At 32.3% G+C, this 19,895-nt stretch overlaps 1 pseudogene; it reads left to right on the forward strand.

Moving 5' to 3' along the window:
* Nucleotides 1-15,898: 15,898 nt before the first annotated feature.
* Nucleotides 15,899-19,541, forward strand: LOC107025041 (annotated as a pseudogene).
* The last annotated feature ends 354 nt before the right edge of the window (nt 19,542-19,895 follow it).

A 19,895-nucleotide genomic window follows, 5' to 3' on the forward strand; every position in this document is an offset into this window, starting at 1 on the left:
ATGTTTGTACCTAGAGTGATGATAATTGATGTTTTATCAAACGGGAGTTTGACGAAAGTGAAGCATTCAGGCAACATGTGAAGTGTCTGTGTTATTGATAAGGCTTTGTTATTATAATTATATAGAACTTCTTTTTTACTTATTTGGTTGTCATGTACACTTGTGGTGATGGGTTTGTTTTACCCCACACTACATGTTTTAGAGTCAACATGTGAATTACTTCTTACTCAACCACATTCAATGATCGACATTTCTCTCCTTGATATGCTTGCTCACCATTTTGGGTTCAAACAATATGAAGCAGGGAAGTATATTCTCAAATTCCCTCGTGTTTTAAGGTATTTGAACACCAAATTCAGAGAATATTATATTCCAGGCTTACTCGTAAATCATTGCTTCAAATTGAGCAAGCAAAACTAGTACTTTTAGCTCAATTTCCTCAAGTTGTAATCTGTTTACTAAATGTTTGCTGCTTTCGAATGCGGGGAGATTAAGGATAGAACATCTTAGGATTGCAAAGAAAGATTTTGGTTTACCTAATGATTTTGATTTTTCTGTGGTTTTGAAGTATCCAAAGTATTTTAGATTGTTTAATGCTAAAGAGACTAGGAATAAGTATATTGAGGTTGTTGAATGAAACATGCGACTTTAAATTCCAAGTATTTTTATATTTTCATATGCTTTTAATTTTTTCTTCTTTGTATAGGCTATTGCAAAGGGTCGAGATCCAACATCAAATGAGCTACATTTGCATGTCCATACACATTGTCATGATGAAAAATCATTTGTTGATGACGCGCTCGAGTTGCACATGTGTCCAATATTCTATAATTACATTCACTTTATATATTCGTTGGAGGAAATATTGTATAAATCATTTCTTTCTTCAGTCAACGGCCTCTCTCTCTTTCTTTTCCCACTTTTTTACCCCCAAGAATTATAGGTATATGTCTACTGTGTACAACTACTGATTGTTTGGACATCATAATAGTTCAATTGCTCAGTGAAGGTGCCAACAATTTTAATGTTTCTGAAATAACTTGACATACTCAGGTCTTCATATATATATATATATATATATATATATATATACTAGGTAGAGATTAGCCCGCGCAAGCACGGGCCCAATATAAGCCCAACATAATGGAAATTTAAAGCTAGAATTATTTGACTGGAAACAAGTTATCTTAAATAATTAATCTCGAGATAAATTAACTTACAATACATAAGTTATTATATATTTTATTACTATGACAAAACTTATGAAATAAATAAGACAATTACTATCTAATATCTCCTACTAAACATGAAATAAAATAATCTTACATTTTATTATGAAATTGTTATATTTTATACCTCACACAAAATGACTCTTTAAAGTCAGTTTTATTTTTAAAAAATAACCATAATACTAATTCAAAAGTCAACAATATATTTAAATTTATATTCATAAATTTAATGATATCTATGTATTTTATATTTACATATTAACACAATGCTATGAATCATATTGGAGGTCAGCCAGGATATAGTCTTATTTGTTGTGATCTCCGACTTGCCCTGTTACATCAGATGAACAAGGTAGAAATTTAGTATTCGTAAAAACATAAAATATAAAAAAAATGGTATATAAAGTAAAGCATAAGTAAAAAAAAACAAGCAAATAGATCCAAAGATAAAAAGGTGCAAGTTAAATCTAAAGAACACATTTAACCAATAAAGATGAAAATAAGAGAAATAAATTCAGGTTTGATTCCACCTTTCAATAAGTTGTTTTTCAGTTCCTAAAGTCGCCATTAAAAAGCTCAATTCATTGATTTATTAAAAGGTTATTGATAAGGTCTTCCATTGATTTATTATAAGGTTATCGGTAAGGTCTTTTTGTGTAATCTAATGTAGCAGCTTTCTCACAATTCCCATCAACTATAGCAATTATCGTCACAGCCAAACTATGAGAGTTCAGATCTTTTTTCTTCCTTAAAAGGAAATGGGAACTGGCTTTGAAATCGAACCTTCACCACACCAATTATGTGAAAGTTCAAGTAGCCAACAACTCAGCTACAAAGGTTATTCATGGGAGCTCAATTCATTTCTTTTTTTGTCTCATTTTTCAAGGCAACAACAACCTTTAATTGCATTATATAAGAAAACACAAAATAACAATTTTTTGAAAAGATTTTTCATGCAATAACCGCAGGTAAAACCTCACACAGTGACTAAATAACATATTTTGGATACCCTTGACACAACAATATGATGTAGCCTAGTTATTTTAGGCGCCCTGAAAGAGTAAGAACTTAAAGTGTTTGTATGTTCGAATCTCACTAGTTGCAAAAAAAAATTCACTTTTTAAGAAGTGCAGGTTCACTTGGACACCCTTCGTGAAACTTCTAGCTCCGTCACTGTCTTCAATAATATATAGTGCACAACCCAATTATCTTATAAAACAATTAGCTATATCTTCCAATGCAAAACTCTTAATCATGTGATCTAATTTACCTTTGAAAATTAGTCAAATTGACTTTCGATAAACGCAACATGACAAATAATTCTGAACGGAGGAAGTATCTTATAACTTAAATATATCCTTACAAATACCATAACAACTCGTTTTTCTCATCATCTCCATTATGTCAAATTCTAAAACATTGATCTACACATAATAGTCCATTATTTAATACGTAAACTTCAATCTCAATTGCAAATTGATAATTATTGTGTCAAACAGGAATCAAAGACAATATTAAACAATCAGAAATTGTATTGAAATAATTAGATGAATGCATCACTTACCTGCTCACTTGTGTTTGCTAATAATCTACAGGTACACGATTTTGATCCAATTGATGACACTTTGTTTTTCAATAGAAGTCTTTATGAATTAAATCTCATGAAAGAAAGAAGATGTGCAGCTGTTGAAACTCCATTATAAACATGCAACTAAAAATCTGTGAGAGAATTATGGACTGCTGAAGGAGATATAATCAATGTATAAAAACTTCTCATATACAGAGGGTGTCAATGTTGGCAGATGTAGTAATATGCAGAGCACACGTTTGATATTCTATACCCATCTTATGCCACCTATGTATGATATTGTATATATTGACTAATTTAACCGTTAACTTTTTTAAAATTGACAAGAACCACACATGTTGAAATAAGCCTTTTCTATAATAGTAGTAATATATATATATATATATATATTAGTCTCTGGAAACGTGTGTTACTCGTAAATTTCATACTACTTAGTTCAATATCTTAAAATTATATATAATTAGTGCGGTAATATGTTTGTGCTGGTAATATGTTTGTGACGAGTAGAACTAAAATTGAACTGATGGAATATAAAAAAAACAATGAATTTTTTGAACGTCAAAATTTAGTTATGTAAATCATTTAGTATACAGAACATTCAACTTCATTTTCTTGTTTCTTTTACATTTTAACAACATTTTCTACATGTGAATATGAGCAATGTCGGATCAAAGCGCAAATAATTCATGCGTCGAAAATATTGCTTTATAATTTGATTTCTTCTATAGCCGCATAGATATTAAAAATTTTTATCAAATGAAAGTAATACCATCAAACTAATATAGGTATGAAACTAATATATGTTTTTGTTTGAATGATCATTATCAACTTCATGATGTAAAGCTACAAAAAGTAAAGTTATTTGTAATAGAGATATTTAAAATAGCCCATTAAAAGTTAAGTGATATCATTTATGCACATAGACACACTCTTTGTCTGATTCAAAGTTACAACCTCTTTCATTAGTAAATATAAAAATAAAAAAATCATCTATCAGATTAATTACAAGCACATCATAAATATTTTAAGAAAATTATACTATTTCGGAAGTTATTTCTCCAAATTCAAAAGATAATTTAAGAAAATTATAAAAATATTGAACCAAACTAAATAAGTATTAACAGAATGATTTCCATAATCTGACCACGTACAAAATTAAACTAATACTTATCTTTTAAGTCTAGCAGGACGCTCTTATAATCAAACGTTCTGATACCATCATCTCGCCAACGAAAAAGAAAAGCATATCAAAGAAATCATAAGAGTTTTCAAAATGTTCATCTATGTAAATACAATTGATAAGATATGACATGTAACATGATCAACCATTGTGTGTACCGAACTAAATAGTTTGATAATGTCTTTTTTGTTTGTACCTACAAAATTAATATTGCAAAGATGAAACAAAAAGTAAAGAACAAAAACATACTTACTGAAGTATCTCCAATGAACATATGAAATCAGAAAGATGGTAGGCTAGATTTTAGAATAATTAACATCTCATAAAGAGAATACACACAATATATTATAGTAAATGAGACTTTGTTTCCTTCTTCTGTTATGCCTTTTCATTTGCATCATTTAAATATGTCTTCATTATTATAGGATAAAATTACTAAAGTTGAAAACTAAATAATTATACATTGAAATTAAGATACTATAAATTAAAAGTTTCTTATGTAATATTAAAAAGTAACTCTATGAAATTGAGCAAATTACGGAAAAAAAAATTAATTTCTTATTAAAATAATTTACTCACCTATTAGAGCATCAAAATAAGAATTAAGGAGATAAAAATGAGCACAGTTAAACAAATTAACAATTAATTAATTTATAAATAAGGTAAGAGATAAACTTCAATTTCTAAACTATTTTTTTAAAAGAAAAAGGAGGACGTGCCTTAAGATGATAAAACTTTATTGTATACTCTGTATACTAATATTTTATTAATAATCAATTAGATGATTTTTACAATTTCAATTTTGGATCACAAGCGAAATCATTTTACGGGAAGAATTTTAGTGTCTCGGCTTCTGGATATGATCTTTCATCCTTAATATCATATACGAATTCTCAAACAACAACAACAAAACATCTGGATGACTTTATGACGCGATTGATTCATTCACCGACTGATCATATGTTTTTTGTATTTGTTGAGCGGGTACGTGTATTGATTTCTTCCACCTCATCTCAGTCAAACACTTCTATCACACCTGTAATTTCTACTCCATTAACTAATATTGATGAGGCCAATGCATCAACTTCTGAAGAAGATTGTGGTTCTCTGATCTCTCTTAGTTTTGTTGGCTAAATATTATTTTTGTCGCAAATACTTCCAATTTGTTTTGCTTGGAAGTTATTTGGTTGTTTTAAACTTGGTTATACATTCTTCAGTTTATTCTGTTATTGATCTTGTAGAATATTAGTTTCTAAGAATTAAGTTAATTTTGCAACATTATAATATATGTTTGAATATGATTGCGGTGATATTTTTGTCACTAATGTACTTAAAAAGTAACGGTGAAGAAATTTTGCTACGGATTTGTGACATTACTTTCTTCACTATAAAAAGTTAGAAATGTATAAAAATTAATGGCGATGGAGTTGGCGACAGATTTGCGATAATATTTTCTTCGCTATAAAAAAATAGAAATGTACAAAAGGTAATGGCGACAGAATTAGCAACGAATTTGTAATAATATTTTTGTAGCTTCTAGAAAGGTAGAATGTATAAAAAGTGATAGTGACGGAATTAACTACAAATTTTCGATCGTCAATACAATGACACGACGAAGTAGCTTACAGAATTTGCGATAAAAAGCACAAATATAACGACAATTTTTTTATCGTTAGTTTTAACAATGGAAGATATATGTCACTAAACCTATGAAGGATTTGCTTTTTGTCGCTAAATGGTTAGATATGCGCATTATACCGACCGACAAACTTTCATTGGTATTTCGTCGCTAAACCAAAATAGCGACGGAATAAGCTATTTAGTGACGAATTTCGTCTGTCGCTAAACATTATTTTTTTTTGTAGTGTGTTGTGGTTGTAGCCCGAGGGAGAGAACTAACAAGAGGCTGTGGTAAATTTCGGGAGAAAGCCCACTAGGGGTAGAGGTCAAGGAGCTAGTCAACCAAGTCTTACAATACGATTTATTGACCAAGGACAACAACAAAAATAACAATCATATATTCAGCATAATCTCACATTGAAATTTCAAAAGGTTAAAATGTAAGTAGTTTAGCTCCCCTAACTTGTAAAGTAGAAAAACTATTTTTGATAGACCCTCTATACAAATTCAATATAATCTGATAAGTGGAGTCACAATTACCTCTCTAAAAAATGACACTCTAATTTTAATGCAGTATTTGAAGAAAAAAAGCAACTTATATTCATAACACTGTCTTTCTTATTATTTTTATATTTTCTTATATTATTAGTAGTATTAGTTTCGCTCGATGAAATTGTTTTGCTCAGAAAAATTTGATCGGTTTTGAAAAATATAACTACACTTCATAAAGTACTTTTCTAGCTTTACGCAACCAATGACATGTATTAAAGTTTGTAAGCCATTACATACAACAATCAGAGAAGTAATTGATAAATATTAATGGGAATAAATATTTTTAGATGTGAACTAATGTTCGAATATAAAGTGATGAAGCTGGTGATAATCAATTAATGTGTTGGGTAAAAAGGAGGCGAAAAAATATGTTAACGAATGATTACGTATAATAGGCGTTTGCGATCTTATTTTTTCAAATCACTCGTAACACCTACTTTTGCATGCAATTTAGGGGTGACAATTGAACAGATTGAATTAAATTTGAATGAGTCATAATGAATTAAGGGAACAAACAGATCAAGACTCAATCAAATTCAGTTTTGCTTGGATCAAAACGAGCTAGGTAATAAGTTATAAAACAAGTAAAGACTCAACACAATTCAATTTTAACTAAATTTTAGTTTCTTTTGTTCTTTTAAAATAGTTTAATCACTAATAAATTTGTTTTTTCTTTATTACGACTATATGTAACATATTAAATAATTCAAAAAAATTCAAAAAAAATTACCAAATCTCTCAATGAGTCAATTTTTAGGTTACATATCAATCCAATTTTTAATGAATTAACATGGATTGGATTGAATAAATTGAGCTAATAAATGATCAGATCAATAAATCGTTCAAAATTAAATAGGTTGAATTTGATATTTTCACCCTACTGCAACCCCCAGACTCCTATCCTATAGTATTTGCTAAACCAAGAGCATATGCACTTTGATGGCAAAATGAAATTTTTTTATTCAATAAGCTTTTCTTCAACCAGACTAGATAATATACAAATGTTAGTGGGACAATAACTTTTTTCTTGTATATTAAACATAAGTGTAATCACTTATTTTCTGAGAAAATATTTTTGCATACCAAACACACCCCACATTAGAAGTGATTGTTTACTATATTTATTTATTGTTATAAGAGAGACATATGGTAGAGCTAGAAACAATAAATAATTGGGAGGCATATGCATATGTGACTTGTGAGGTGTGTTGCCATGTGAAAATTGCAAATGCTCATCAAAGATCCAGCCTTTTCTTACCTTGGCTCTAAGTCCTTTAATTATGCTTTTAACAAACTCTTATCCCCAATATATATTACTATAATAATTAATGTATAAAAAGTCACTTTTTTGTTTTGCATTTTCAGTACCATCTTATTCACACACAAAAACAGGTTAACACAACCATCAACTTACCAAAATTTATCATCAAAGCATGTGATGCGATCTGATTTCAATTTTGAATATTAATATTTTTTGATAGAGTACTTTCTTCTAAATGGGGCCTTATACAAAGTAAATATATATTAGTTGAATTTTAATGAAGATACAAAATATCGAGAGAAAAGAATTGTTTAAAATAAACTTTAAAGTGGTAGAAATTAAATTACAATCACAAATAAAATATGAAGAAACATGATTTTACTAACAAATAATGCATGTATTCAATTATGTTTCTCCCTTGATTCTTCTCACATGATAAGATACGTCCATGATTCGAAGGTTGTTCGTGACATATTTCTCAAACTAGGATGATTTGAATTTGATATCTTTATAAATATTCCATGAATTTGTAAATTATTCGAGATATTTTTTAAAGTGAATATAGTACCCCTCATATAGGCATAAATTGGGTTTAGGGTTGGATAGCCCCTTATAATCAGGATTAGTATATAGAGAACTTGACTACTAGCTAATATCTCCAACTATGGGTATGGTTTATGTTTTCTTATTATGGGTATTGTTAGACCCGCAAACTACTTGATCTAACTGCGTGTAGACATGTCAAGGACTTGGGCATTGGTCTTGACATGGATGATGGCAAAACAGTGCAACACAAGTTCAACGTGCTTGGGTGTTGGCAAGGCAGCTTGAACGTGCAAGGCTTACGTGCGGGCTAGAGTCATTGGCAAGGCAGCGTGTTGTCTTGACAAGGCAAGGCTGTGAAGACTTGACAATGGCAAGAACAAAGACAGTTCACGTGAATTGCTAAAATAAAACTAAGTGTTGGAGGACAGCTAAAATATTCTAAGTGTTGGAAGTTGGCTGAAATATTCTAAGCGTTGGAATGTAGCCTGAAATTTTCTAAGTGTTAGAATATTAGTATTTCGTGTAGATAAGGATGTAATTTGAATTAGATTCTATTTGTTAGAAATATAGCTGTTGGAAACTTAGTTTGAACCCTGTGATGACAAGTGTCATTTGTAACTGCCGCATGTAACTGCCATGTGCAGAAATTTTATTAAGGGTGGAAATTCGTCTAAGGCTTAGACAGAGTGTTCTTAGACTTAGACTAATTCGTGAAGCCTTCCTTTGTATTAATTATCAGATTAATAAAGGTTGGGACAAGTTCCTGTAAAGTCTATTTGCTGTTTAACTTTGCTGCTTAAGTATTTCTATACTTAGTAAAATTCGTGGGTGTAAAGTAGGCTGAGTGTTACAGACGTTTGTAAGACTGCCTAAGTGGTGTTCGGTAAAAATAAATCGACCCTCTTTCAATTGGTATCAGAGCACGGTTGAACAATGGTGAAGAACGCAGAACTGTGGGAACTGGCACGAAAAATCGAAGCATTCGTTGGGTTTATAGATGTTATTTTGGGAGACTCTACGTTTGTGGATTTGTTTACACAAGTCATTGATTTGAGACTTGACGCTGAGAAAGTTTAGGGGAGATTGGTGTATATCGACAGAATGTTGTTAATCATATCACTGAAATCTTGGATTTTCGTACCACAACTACGCAACAACTTGAGGGACTACATAAGGAAAATGAGAACCTTGGTGCAGAGCTCGTAGTATTGTGTCAGGCTGTGGCTACGTTGAGTTCAAATCGTGTTGAATCATCTAAGGTTAAAATTCCAGAACCCAAGGCCTTCAGTGGCGCAAGAAGTGCTAAAGAACTGGAAAACATCATTTGTGACATGGAACAGTATTTTACTGCTGCAAGGGTGCCTGACGCTGACAAGTTAAATATTACCACAATGTACATGATGGGTGATGCTAAACTTTGGTGGAGGACTCGAAATGCAGATGATGTACGTGCTGGTCGTCCTAGAATTGATACATGGGATAAGTTAATAAAAGAAATGCGTGATCAATTTCTTCCCAGCAACGCATCTTGGCTTGCAAGGGATAAATTGAAAAGGCTAAGGCAGACGGGTTCGGTGAGGGAATACATTAAAGAATTTACCTCTGTGATGTTAGACATACAGAATATGTCTGATGAGGATAAATTACACAACTTCATTTCGGGTATGCAAGGTTGGGCTCAAAACGAACTCCGGAGGCAGAATGTTAAAGATCTCCCTGGTGCAATTGCTGTTGCAGATTCGTTGGTTGATTTACGGACGACTCGTCCTTTGACAGATGTTCCCTCCACTTCAAAAACTAAGAAAAAGAATGATAAGAAAGGGGAATGGAAAAAGGATAGTCGTAAGGACGGTAAAAATGACAAATGAAAGGCACAAATGAGGGACGGAAAAGACAAATCAAAGAACAAAGATGGTAATTCTAAGGGCTGTTGGACTTGTGGTGGTCCTCATTTGGACAACTCTTGTCCAAACCGGGAAAAAGTAATTGCTTTGCTTGCTGGAAATATGAATCAAAGGGAGGAAGATGAGGAAATTGTGGCTGCAATGGAAAACCCATTGGGATTGTCCTTCAACCATATTACAGGGATTAATAATGTTGGAGAAATGTCTAGTACTTCGAAACCTCATGCTTCCCTAATTCATATAGAAATGAAAGTGAAAGAACAACGTGTGATGGAAATGGTTGATACAGGGGCCACTCATACGTTTGTAGATGTGAGAATTGCTACAAAATTGGGGCTGAAGTTGTCTAAAAGCCCTTCCTACGTCAAAACAGTCAATGCTAAGGCACAGGCCATTGTGGGTATGGCTTATGGTGTGTCTATGTCGACTGGAAGTTGGGTGGGAAAACATAATTTGATGGTGATGCCGCTTGGTGAATTTGAGATCATACTTGGGATTGATTTTCTAAGAAAATTCCAATTTATTCCGTTTCCTCACTTGGATGGAGTGATAGTCATGAATGGAAGCAATGCTGGATTTCTTAAAGGAGTTCATCCATTTGGGAACATTAATAAAGTTGCAAAGAAGAAAGACAAAGGAATGTTCTTGTCTGCTATGTCAATCGACAAAGGGCTGAATAAAGGTGATGACACTATACTTGCTGCCTTGGTTGAAGTGAAACCTGATGTGAAGATGGAAGTGCCTGATTGTGTTGCCGAATTGCTTAAACAATATGCTAATGTTATGCCGCCTGAATTACCAAAGAAATTACCACCAAGGAGGGATATTGATCATAAAATTGAGTTGCTGCCTGGTACGGTTGCTCCTGCACAGGCTCCTTATCGTATGGTTCCTAAGGAATTGGTTGAATTACGCAAACAATTAAATGAGTTGTTGGATGCTGGATTGATTCATCTATCTAAGTCCCCATATGGTGCCCCTGTTTTATTTCAAATGAAACAGGATGGGACAATGCGAATGTGTGTAGACTACAGGGCGCTGAACAAGGCAACTATAAAGAACAAGTATCCAGTTCCGTTGGTGCAGGATTTGATGGACAGGTTGAGTAAGGCATGCTGGTTCACAAAACTTGATCTCAGGGCGGGTTATTGGCAGGTTAGGATAGCAGAGGGTGATGAACCAAAAACAACATGTGTAACTAGATATGGTTCATACGAATTCCTTGTAATGCCATTTGGGCTGACTAATGCCCCGGCAACATTTTGCAACTTAATGAATAATGTACTGTTTGACTATCTTGATGACTTTGTTGTTGTCTATCTAGATGAGATTGTCATTTATAGTCGAACATTGGAGGAACATGTTAATCACTTAAGTTTGGTTCTGTCTCAGTTTAGAAAATACACACTTTATGTCAAGATGGAAAAGTGTGAATTTGCTCAACAAGAGATAAAATTCTTGGGGCATCTTGTTAGTAAAAACGAAGTTCGAATGGATCCTAAGAAAGTGCAAGTCATTGTTGATTGGCAGGCACCTCGTCATGTGAAGGATTTGAGGTCGTTTCTTGGCTTGGCTAACTATTATAGAGAATTCGTTCCTGGTTACTCAAAAAGGGCAGCGACTTTGACAGATTTGTTGAAGAAGGATACAAAGTGGGTTTGGTCTGAACGATGTGATGAAGCATTTCAGAATTTGAAGAATGCTATTGCATCTGAACCTTTACTCAAATTGCCTGACTTTGAGTTACCATTTGAAGTGCACACTGATGCGTTAGACAAGGCAATTGGTGGCGTATTAGTGCAGGAAGGTCATCCAGTGGCCTTTGAAAGTAGGAAATTGAATGATGCTGAAAAGCGATACTCAACACATGAAAAAGAAATGGTTGCAGTGGTACACTGTTTGCAGGTTTGGAGAGTTTATCTCCTGGGTATTCGATTTGTAGTAAGAACTGATAATGTAGAAAATACATTTTTCAAGACACAGAAAAAGTTGAGTCCTAAACAAGCACGGTGGCAAGAGTTCCTGGCAGAATATGATTTCATGTGGGAACATAAACTAGGAAAACACAACCAGGTTGCTGATGCGCTGAGTAGAAAAGAAGTGTTTGTTGCAGTATATTCAATTTCAAAACTCGAAACTGATTTCTATGATAAAATCAGGTTGTGTGCTGCAAATGATTCATTATATGTTAAATGGATGGGTCAAGTGCAAGATGGCACAATGAGACGGTATTGGATCGAGGACGATCTGCTCTATTTTAAAGGGGGGAGAATCGTTGTATCAAATCAGGACGGGTTGCGCAAAGACTTAATGAAAGAGGCGCATGATTCTGCCTGGGCTGGACATCCCGGTGTTGAAGGGATGTTAGCCTTACTGTCTCATGTTTATTTTTGGCCGAAGATGGAAGACGATATAGAGGCATACGCCAAGACTTGTCATGTTTGTCAAGTTGACAAGACTGAACGTAAAAAGGCAGCAGGTTTGCTGCAACCTTTGCATGTTCCTGAAAGGCCATGGCTATCAGTAAACATGGATTTCATTTCTGGATTCCCGAAAGTAGATGGCAAGGCATCTATCATGGTGGTAGTTGACAGGTTTTAAAAATATTCTGTTGTTATTTCTGCACCTGAACTATGTTCATCCGAAGTTGCTGCTGATTCGTTTTACAAATATGTGGTTAAGTATTTTGGTGTTCCGACTGACATTGTGAGTGATAGAGATACAAGGTTCACTGGTAGATTTTGGACAACATTGTTCAATATGATGGGAACTGAATTAAATTTTTCTACTGCAAATCATCCACAAACAGATGGACAGACGGACAGAATTAATCACTTGTTGGAAGAATACTTGAGGCACTATGTGACAACAAGTCAACGAAATTAGGTAACATTGTTAGACAATGTGCAGTTCTGCTATAATCTGCACAAGTCGTCTGCAACAGAAATGAGTCCTTTTAAAATCATTTTAGGCAGACAACCTATGACGCCACTAGATGTCGCCAAATCTAAAAATCAGAGAAAGTGTCCAGCAGCATACAGGGTTGCAAGGGACAGACTTGAAATGTTATTCGAGGCACAGGATAGCTTGCGCAAGGCTCAGCGGCGCATGAAGAAGTATGCTGATCAACATCGTCGCTCAGTTGAGTTCAATGTGGGTGACAAGGTGTTACTGAAACTTAACCCACAAATCTGGAAATAGATTGTAAGTAAGACCAGACATCGGGGTTTGATTCCTAAGTATGATGGTCCATTCGAAGTGGTAAAACGAGTGGGCGAAGTTGCTTATAGGTTAAAGTTGCCAGAAAGGTTGAAAATTCATCCCACTTTCCATGTGAGTTTCTTAAAACCTTACTTTGCAGATGCAGATGATCCGGACAGAAACAGGTCAAAGAGGGCTCCTCCATCAGTACCTACACAGTATGATGCTGAAATTGAGAAGATCCTTGATCACCGGGTTTTGGGCACAAGTAAGAAGAATACTAAGACAAAATTCTTGGTTCACTGGGAAGGAAAGAGTACAGCTGATGCAGTTTGGGAGAAGGCGAAAGACTTATGGCAGTTTGATGCTCAAATCTAGGACTATCTTAAAACAATCTCGATGAGGATATCGAGTTCAAGTGTTGCGAGTGGTATGTTAGACCCGCAAACTACTTGATCTAACTGCGTGCAGACATGTCAAGGACTTGGGCATTGGTCTTAACATAGATGATGGCAAAACAGTGCAACACAAGTTCAAGGTGCTTGGGTGTTGGCAAGGCAGCTTGAACGTGCAAGGCTTACGTGCGGGCTAGAGTCATTGGCAAGGCAACGTGTTGTCTTGACAAGGCAAGGCTGTGAAGACTTGACAATGACAAGAACAAAGGCAGTTCACGTGAATTGTTGAAATAAAACTAAGTGTTGGAGGACAGCTAAAATATTCTAAGTGTTGGAAGCTGGCTGAAATATTCTAAGTGTTGGAATGTAGCCTGAAATATTCTAAGTGTTAGAATATTAGTATTTCGTGTAGATAAGAATGTAATTTGAATTAGATTCTATCTGTTAGAAATATAGCTGTTGGAAACTTAGTTTGAACCATGTGATGACAAGTGTCGGACATGTGTCATTTGAAACTGCCGCATGTAACTGCCATGTGCAGAAATTTTATTAAGGGTGAAAATTCGTCTAAGGCTTAGACAGAGTGTTCTTAGCCTTAGACTACTTCGTGAAGCCTTCCTTTGTATTAATTATCAGATTAATAAAGGTTGGGACAAGTTCCTGTAAAGTCTGTTTGCTGTTTAACTTTGCTGCTTAAGTATTTCTATACTTAGTAAAATTCGTGGGTGTAAAGTAGGCTGAGTGTTACAGACGTTTGTAAGACTGCCTAGAGTGGTGTTCGGTAAAAATAAATCGACCCTCTTTCAGGTATTATGATTGTGTGTTGGTAGGTTTAGGTTCACTTTTAATTGTGGCAAGTTTTGATTTTGAATTTTATCATGGTTATGTGAGAACGGATTAGTCCTGATGATTGTGTCAAGTCCTTGATAACACGTTGCACCAAAATCATGTATATTATCATACAAGTAGATCAATACTACAAAGTCATGCATAAGACCCCTATCGAATGAGGGATCCCCACTTGCCAAAGGTAGGGTCATTCTTTAGCCTTTACATGGAACATCAATAGCTAGTCCTATTCGGGCGCATAGTTAAGGGATAAGAAGATTGTTTCTAAGTACTACATATCAACTAACGAAGAGTACTCATCTCAACAGGTACATTGGATACAACATCTCTACTCGCGAAGAGTATCCATCCCTTTGTCAAATCAATCCTAATTGAAATTCAACACTAATTAAACACGTCTTGTTATAGAGTCCCATAAAGTTTTTAAATGTCTAGAATTATATTTATATCAAACTAACAAAATATAATTTATAGAGAGAGTCATGAGACTCATGACTAGCTTAAGTGATAAATATTTCTACTTTAATTTTATAATTGCTAAGGGTTAGTAAATTTTATATAATTTTGTGAATATTTCATAATAACAAAATGCCTTTTTTTCCTTCTAATTGAAGCATATACACAATAACCAAATATAACTTCTTTTTACCTTATTTTTGAATAAGAAAGTTGCAAGCAATCGTCAATAAATTGATTATAAATTAGGATATGGAGCGATTTAATCCAAGAAACTAATAATTTTAAAAAATTGCTTTATAAATGATAAATCTAATTGGAAATTATGTATAAAAGAAACTCAAATCAAGGTACCAAAAAGGAAAAGTCTTTAAGTGTGAGAAAATATAATTAGATAAAAAAAAAGGAAAATTATGTAACGAAATGATCTCCATAAATTAGGGGAATTAATTTTTCTCAATTTTTAGTCACAATTTATAATATAAGAATAAGGGTCCTAGACTATGAATTGTGTATACGCCTAAAATCATTACGAATTTAAACTATATGTACTAATAACTTGTAAAACAAAGGGAGTTAACCGCAGGTGTAACTCTATTTGATATTCATTTTGAAAAAAATTCAAGAAATAATTTATCACTTAGTGTTTAATTACCTTTTTTCTTAACTATGGTCATTTTCAATAATATTAAATTTATTATAATAAAAGGGTAGTATATTAAACTTATTATTTTATTAATTATTATTTGATGAATACATTAAATTAAACATGAACAATTTAAAATATACTAAAAAGGTAACATTATTAATCGAATGCAACAAACAATCAGTGGTAGTAAATAATTTGTTTTCTATACCATAAACCCAAATAATTAACAACTCTTCTGGTATTGGTCAATTATTTACAATTCTCTTAATTGGGAATTTGGACTCTAATATCCTTACTGTGCTTGAACTTATTTATTTTCTTAAATTAAATTCTTTATTGAAAATAAAATGACCTTCAATAAATACATCTCCTCATTTGTAATCCCTCCTTTCATACACGCACATATATATTAATTATTTCAACCCCTTTACACCATAACTTTTTCTTCTTCTTTTCTCCTCTGAAAATAAAAAATGGTGAAAATATTTATTGAGGAGTTTAGATATTTTCTTGTTATTATTTTAGCAGTGCTAATTGGGTCATCAGAAACAAAAGGTTGTGATTTATTTGAAGGAAGTTGGATTATTGATAATTCATATCCATTGTATGATTCAAAAGCTTGTCCATTCATAAGGAGGGAATTTGATTGCATTAAATTTGGAAGAACAAATCTTGATTATCTCAAATATAGATGGCAGCCCCTTAATGCTTGTGTCTTGCCCAGGTTCATCTCTATCTGTTTATTCCATCTCTTTGTTCCATTTCATATGACATATTTTTCTTCAAGTTATTTATGCTTATAGTATAGAGTACTCTTCTTTAAGTTACTTATGCTGATAGTATCTAGTAGTTTTCTTTAAGTTACTTATGCTGATAGTATCGAGTATTTTTTTTTAAGTTACTTATGCTGATAGTATCAAAGTAAATTTCATAGATGATCAAATAACTGAAACTTCTTTTCAGTATATTCTCTTTAAGTAGTTCAAAGAAAATAAATTGTTTGTACACATTATAGACTTTACCTCTATCTTGATGACTCAAATACAACAAATCAAAATATTTACGAAAAAAAATTTATTTTCATTAAAGTCAAATAACTATATTCCCTACTAAATAAGGAAAACTCAACTCAAAGGGGTCGTGAATTCATAACATGTGCTTCTCCTTTGAACTTTTGTTCAATTGATCAATGAATATGTCGAAGGAAATTACAATGGAGCTTTACCTATTTATGTTCAACAATTAAAATGAACATGTTAGAATAAAAACACTGAACGTGTCAAGCAAATTCCTTTATTCTAAATTGTTTGATTCAGAATTAATCAAATCTCTCCAGTAGATTGGATCTCTACAATGTATTTTATTGATTAATATTTTTAAAATGTCTTCCTAATTAAAATTGATTTGACTAAAATTGATGTAAGTTCCCACCAAGACATTTTAATGATATATTTCTTCACAAAGAATAAATATCAAAGTGGTGAGGAAGGGATTTGATGCTAACTGTGTTTGTTCAAATATTTGATCAAATAATATAATAATATTAATGTTATGAATATAATTTTCTTTACTATTTTAACAATTTAATTTAATTTTTTGTGTTTTGGGAATAATTTGTAGATTTGATGGGAAAGCATTTTTGGAAAAATTTAAAGGAAAGAAAATAATGTATATTGGGGATCTCTGAGTCTAAACATTTATGAATACCGTTTGTGCTTGCTTCATGCTGCTGTCCCAGAAGTAAAATTCAATCAAGTAAAGAAAATGTCATTGTTACATTTGTGGTAAGCTTCTTCTTCTTTTTTTTTTTTTTAAATGTGCAATACTTTATTGATGGATTTCTATTACTAAGAGATTGCCATATATACAACTCTTTAGCACAGTCCTTTATCAAAACACTACTCTTATGTAGCAATTCAAAATACGTACAAAAGACTTATAAAACAAATTTATTGTGAATGTTCTTTTAGTTAACTAGTTTTCAGTTTGTTTGTCTAGTGTATATTTTTTTTGACAACGTAATTATATAGCTTCTAAATATGTAAAAAAAATTAATATGAATCGTCGTATTCCAAATCAAGCAATTGAAACAAATTAAAAAAATTATATGTTTTACATTATTGCCTCTAGATTTGTGAGTGTGTGTTTTATTGAAATAAAACCTAAAGTGTTTTTTTCTTTCCTTAAATTTACTGGATTATGGAGTTGAAATAGTGTTATTTCATTCGAACCTTTTAGTAGACAGAAGTTGAAAAAATTGGACACGTGTTGAAACTAGATTCAACTAAAGATGGACAAATTTGGAAGAATTTTGACATATTGATATTCAATACTTGGCTTTGGTATACAAGAAGACCACCTGGACAACAGTATGTTCATTATTATTTTATTTTCAATTTACTATCCGTCTGATCAAAGAAGTTAAGATAATAGCCGGACGTTTCAATAATTCATGACCATGAAATAGTGATGCATCATATATATCTTTATTTTTTAATAAAATTAATTTTACAATGTGCTAATATTAATTGTAGGTGGGATTTTGTTGAATATAATGGCCAAATATTAAAAGATATAAATCGGATTGAAGCTTTCCAGACTGGGCTTAAAAACATGGGCCAGATGGGTTGAAACAGATGTTGATACAATAAAAACCAAAGTTTTCTTTCAAGGAACATCTCTAGCCCATTACAAGTAAGAACTTTTCATTCATATAATTTTATTTTTATTTTGAGCTATAATATTTCTTTTTAATTTTATGTTATAAATCTCTTTTCAAGAATAACATTGAAATAAAAACTGGAGATAGAATATATTTTATACAATAGTATATATCCTTCCTAATGACTTACTTGATTTAAGAGAACATAATAACTTTATTTTCATGGTTTTTACTAATCTTAAATTGCTGAGTTTATTTGTCACCTGAACAAAATAAATGAACTTAAATGATGTAGTTGTTATGAATATAACTAAGATAGGAGGACTTATGTAGGAATATGTCAAATTACATGTGAGACCCTACGAAAATGTCTACGTATAAAATAGTAAAATAATCTATTAGGACCATGCTATGAAGTTGTCTCATTACTTCTTAGTTGCTTAGATTAATTTTGAAACCTCCCTCCCTTGGCTCTTTTAATTTCTTGTTCTTCTCTTGGAAGATCTGTTACTAATTTGTTGTTATTACAATAACAAACTGTTAGGTTGCGGAGCCTGATTAATATTTGATGTACTGTCATATTTTAGGCTGTAATATTTATTCTCTGTAACAAAAAATACTCTGATTTATTAATATATATATACCCCACCGCCGTGCAAGTTTACTCACGGGGTGCTACCATGAAATATTAATTTCTCTCTCTAGATCTCTCATGTCTTTCTCTTGAAAGTTCTTATGTTCTTCATTCATCAAGTGTGTGTGGGTTCGATCCTAACACAAACTCTTATATTTTTACGTGTAATTCCAATTTCCCATTTCAACATATGAGGTCATTACTGTAGTTTTTTGATGGTTGAAGAATGAAAAAATCTTACATCGATCCGTGGTTAATAAGACATGTGGTATACTTATTAAGGCTTACGCGAAACTAACTCTTTCGAACTAGTACTTTTTGGTGAGTCTGATGTTGGGCCCCTAAATTAAATTATCCACTAGATATGTCTAGTATTGAGTGTAAGATGGGGTGAAAAAAGAATGAAAAAGTAATTGTGATGGACATCTTCTATGACAAATATATGTTCTCTTCCTCAAATCTTTATTGCAATTAGTTGTTTTTGTATTGTACATGGACAGTGGATCAGAATGGGGTGAACCAACAACAAACAGCTGCTTGAATGAAACAACTCCAATCAATGGATCAATATAGCCAAGTGGTTTACCAATTGCTCTGGACATAGTGACACAAGTATTAAAGAACATGTTAGGTTATTTTTTCACTAACAGAACATGTCAAAGCCAATAGTAAATTTACTTGGCATAACAAAAGCTATCACAACTAAGAAAAGATGGACATCCTAGCATATATAATGGCAGACATGGCTTGGATTGTATTGGTGCATTGGTGGTGTTCCTGATACTTGGAATTAAATTCTTTATTCTCTACTCTAAGAAAAAAAAATGATTTATCATTTTGTTAACATATAGTGGAATAAATAAATATATGCAATTTTTCTTAACTTAAGTATGATGATGAGTTGGGAGCATAGGAGATGACTATGGTTCCATTTTTATTGTTACTAAAAATACACATCTCTCTTCTAAGTGTGAAACGATATATAAAAAATTAGAGTTATTCTTATTTATTAGTGTCAAGATAACATATCTATTTTCTCCTCCTTTATTCAGATTTGACATAGAAAACTACCCAAACGATGTTTCAACATAAACTTTTAGTCACCCACATGGCTTGCTTACAACTAATTAAATAATTAACCCTAAATGTCAACAAATCAAAATGAAAAT

This window comes from Solanum pennellii, chromosome 7, assembly GCF_001406875.1.
Source record: "Solanum pennellii chromosome 7, SPENNV200".
Classification (NCBI taxonomy): Eukaryota; Viridiplantae; Streptophyta; class Magnoliopsida; order Solanales; family Solanaceae; genus Solanum; species Solanum pennellii.